The sequence below is a fragment of the Dipodomys spectabilis genome, unplaced genomic scaffold, assembly GCF_019054845.1.
Source record: "Dipodomys spectabilis isolate Male_0828 unplaced genomic scaffold, ASM1905484v1 ptg000559l, whole genome shotgun sequence".
NCBI lineage: Eukaryota > Metazoa > Chordata > Mammalia > Rodentia > Heteromyidae > Dipodomys > Dipodomys spectabilis.
The window spans coordinates 1577111-1581369 of NW_024871236.1; the positions used below are offsets into that span (position 1 = coordinate 1577111).

Here is a 4259-nt window from a genome sequence, read left to right on the forward strand (position 1 = left end):
CCAACCCAGGCTAAAAGTTGGTGAAACCCAATCTCAACAAACACACTGGATGTGGCCGTTCACACCTGCAATGCAGTCATGCAGGGGCATAAATAGGAGAATACTGGTGAGAAGTTGCCCCTGGGCCAAAATGTGAGGTCCTCTCTGAAAAATACTTAAGGCAAAAGAGAGCTGGGACTGTGTCTCAAGCAACAGAGTGCCTCATAAGCACCTGCGTTCAAAAACCCAAACGAGAATAAACTGCCCATTACTTCATGCGCGTGCATGTTTGGTGTGGTCGTTGTTTATTAGTTTTGCTGAGCAATACTGCTTTGTTTCAGTACCCACGCCGGCAATGATATTGCTGAAAGAGTGCGACTATGTGCACAGTTTTGACTATCCCAAGATTTCATCTATAATCACCTGAGCCGAGAAGAGCAAACCTCTCACAGCGGGGATGGGTGCCCCTCTCTGCCAGGTGACTGGAACCTTTGTGCAGCAGCAGCAGCTTCGTGGGGCTGTTGTCTGGACTGTGTTCTTGTTCCTCTTCCTGTCATCCTGATTCAGATTCCAAGGCCATCTGTACCTGAAGACGGCCAGGCAGAGCACTGGGGTCACTACAGACAAAGGCCTTCCTGGGAGAGGAGCGTCCTGGTGGCTGTCCGGGCCCAACGCACCAGGAGGCCCTGCACCCTCCCCACGCCCAACCTGGCCATCCTGGTGGAGTCACCCCACTCCTTACAGCAAAACTGCCTAAAATTACCCTGACAGATGGCCTGCGTGCTCTGCCTGACAAGAAAGGAATTGGGTAACTCACACCATCACGTCAAGCCGTATCTGCATACACCCAGCTGGTCCAAGGGCAAAGTCTGGGCACCCCTTAACCCAGGTCAGGTCTCAGCACTGCACGATACATCACCGGCACTTCATAGAAAGCACAATGGCAGGAAACAGGACTCTAGCTTGAACGGCAAGTTTATGGGGAAAGGCACCCTAACAACTATTTTATAAGATGAAGCAGCATGTATTAAAACATGAAGCCATATGCAGGTACAGGGTTGTTTTTGTTTGGAGGTGGGTTTTTTTCTTCCTATCATCTACAGTATAAAGAACATTTAATCCAGCCGTCCAACAGGATGAAGTCATCTACAGTATAAAGAACATTTAATCCAGCCATCCAACAGGACGAAGTCATCTATGGTATAAAGAACATTTAATCCAGCCGTCCAAGGACAAAGTCATCTGCGGTATAAAGAACATTTAATCCAGCCGTCCAAGGACGAAGTGTGGCAGCGCGCGGAGGTCTGTGTCAGAGCTGCTCTTCCTGCGGGATCGTGCATGTTGGCAGAAGCAGAAGGAGTGGAAAAGCTCCCTCTGTACCTGGGCCAGCTGCCCCCAGACTCCGTCAGCTGACCTTTTCACACCATCCCAGATCGTTCCCGCGAGTCCCCAACTACTACAAATGCTCCTCAGCTACCCCGAGCACTCCTCCAACCCTCTGGTAAGACGGCTGTCCCGGGGGTAGGACGTCCTCAAGTCTTGGACCTGCAGCCCTGCTGCGCCTCGCCTCAGGGTGAGCGGAAGGGTGACCGCAGGGAGCTTCACCTCCACCAGGCTGGAGCTGATCAGACCTCAGGATGTTGAAGTTGAAAGGCGCAAGAACCTCAGTCAAACACGCTAGGTATTCAGCTTGCTGTGCACACCCCCCCCCCACACACACACACCGATGCATGACTATGCCTAGTTTATACTTTGATAATTTCATATACACATGTAACTTCAACTTTTCAGTGTTAAAAATGATGCATTTTTAAAGTAGCTTACCCCAAAATGTATGCTATCTGAAATCAGCAGGTATCAAACCAAGTACTCATAAATATAACATATAAAAGATACTTGTGAAAGGCATACCATACAGTCTTTGGTTGGAGTTCTGGAATATTCAAAAAGTGCTATAAACATAGAAAGGTTAATTGGCATATGTGATTTTACATTTTGAAAAACCCAAACAGTCTTCAATTGTCTCTTGGCATCTTCATTCCTGTTAATTTATGTTGGTTATAGTAATATACGCAGAAAATCTTTTAGAATTATTTGGTGAAAAACTCACTTATTTGTGAATAGGTAGGCCCATCCTCACTTCCAGCAACAGGATGGAATGAAGGTCTTTCTTGGAAATTAAAAGTACTAAAAGTGTCAGAGCCCTTAATTCTTTCTCACAAGCATTAAAAGGCAAAAGTAAATGTGTAATAAAATTACCACACATATGCAGAAATCAGGCCTTTATCTTCAGTTTCTTTATGTGGTATTGAATGAAGGGCTTCAAAGTTCTTCCCATGTGCATTGCCTGTGAATTTACTTTGTCACAGTCAAGTGGAAAACATACTCAAATACTCCAACATTCCATTCTACTGGCTGCACGTAAGGTTTCTCCACTGTGAGCTCCACTGAGAAACAACAACAACTATAATTACATGAGCAGGTTTGGTGCCATGCGCAAACCAAACCACAGTTTAAGGTTAGAAGGCATACAATTGCCTTTGGAAGGCAAGGTTGATGGTAACGTTTCCAACACTGGCAGTACCTTAAGAACGCCCCCAAGAAGTCATTCCATAAACTACAGTATTCTGGCTGGGCATAAGACAAATAAAATGTTAGCTTCTGTTTGTCAGAGAATGGATCTCAAGGGGTCACAACGGCACTCTGAGCCGGCCATTCTTCCCACCTATGAAGAAGGAAGCACCTGCAAGGCTTTGCTTGCTCATCCGTTGGAGCTCTGCTGTGGCTCACTCTTCAGCCAGGTTCTGGAGACTGCCAGCGACGCCTGTCCTTGCTTGGGTTTATGATCTCGCTTCTTTTCACCCTTTCAGAAGTTATTCACATTTACTATGCTGGTTCCTTCACCCATTCGTGCAGTTATTTTTCTATCTTATCGAAGTATTACAATCTTTTGGTAGTTTCTGGTGATGTCAAGGTCCACCTCTCTGAAGACGTTCATATTTGCAATTGTATGTAGGAGTAAGGTGTAAGAGGACGTGACCTAGGGACCACGTACACCCCAAACACGGAGAATGGACTCCTTTGTTATTCAGATGCTCTCGCCATCAGGTTTCATCCCTTGTTCCCAATGCGGACCTCATCATCTGTAATGAAGAAATGCAATCTCAGCTGAATGCAGCCAGAATCACTGACAGTCCCAGCCCAAAGTTACCCGTTTGGAAAATGGTTGTGATCAAGAGCCAAATTACCTTTTCTGCTCTTCTGACTCTACTCCCTCAGAGATCAAGACAATTTAATTTTAAAAACTGCTCAGGGAACTTCTGTAACAATGTTGTCTACAGGTCAATTTACAACTTCTCTGAAGAGCCTTGCAAGCTAAAAACTGTCTCTCATAAATACAACCTACTGAAATACAAAATAGAGTTAAAATGCTATTTTACATTTGTAGAATAATATATATATATATGTATCATAATTTTATCTAGTGAGGTTCTGAAGTTTGCTCTAGATTACCTGCAAAAAGCTACCAAAAGTGATCTCCATTTTAGAACCTTTCTTAAGAAAGTGAACTTTTAAAAGAAGACGCTCCCACTAGAACTCACTGGCACAGGCAAAGACTTCCTGAGTAGAATTACATGTCTGAGGAGGATTAAAAACAAGAATATAAAAGGAGCTTAAAAAACTAAAAGTACTAAGAGTCAGTATCCCAATCAATAAATGGACAAAGGAGCTAAAAAGATACTTCCCAAAAGTACATATGTACAACAAATACATCAAGAAATGTTCAACATCAATTGTTACAAAAGAAATGCAAGTTAAAACAATGTTGAGGGTCCATCTGACTCCAGGCAGAATGGCCATATCATCAAGAGGGCCTCCATTAACATGTGAAGTTATCAGCACCGTGACCAACGTCAATGACCCAGTTACCTCCAACACTCGTGCCCGGTCCCAGACTTCATGCGGAAGGGCAATGCGCGCTCCTCTGCCATTCCCCTTCCACAGACTCCAGGGTAGTAGCATGGGTTTGTGTTCTTCTCCGACCTGCTTCATTTTTTATGTTTGTCCTAAAAAGGAGAAGCAGAGGTATCTACAATATAAAGAAAACACATGTTCAAAACAACTGGAGAAATTTTATTTTTAAGGAATTCATTAACTATTAACTAAATTAAACATCTTCCAAAGAGGAAAACCTCTCACCACAGTCGAAGTGGCGCGAGCCCTAACACCACTGATTATTCAGCTTCATATTCTCTGCCCCTCTCACGGAGCAGGTTCCT

At 44.3% G+C, this 4259-nt stretch overlaps 1 long non-coding RNA gene across 1 annotated transcript; it reads right to left on the minus strand.

Annotated features, from left to right (window-relative positions):
* Positions 1-504: 504 nt before the first annotated feature.
* On the minus strand, positions 505-4048 carry LOC122100080. Its single transcript, XR_006146094.1, has 3 exons — positions 3910-4048; positions 797-3122; positions 505-565 (listed from the first exon to the last, which is right to left on the minus strand). It is a non-coding gene; the product is annotated as an uncharacterized LOC122100080 (long non-coding RNA).
* Positions 4049-4259: the final 211 nt, after the last annotated feature.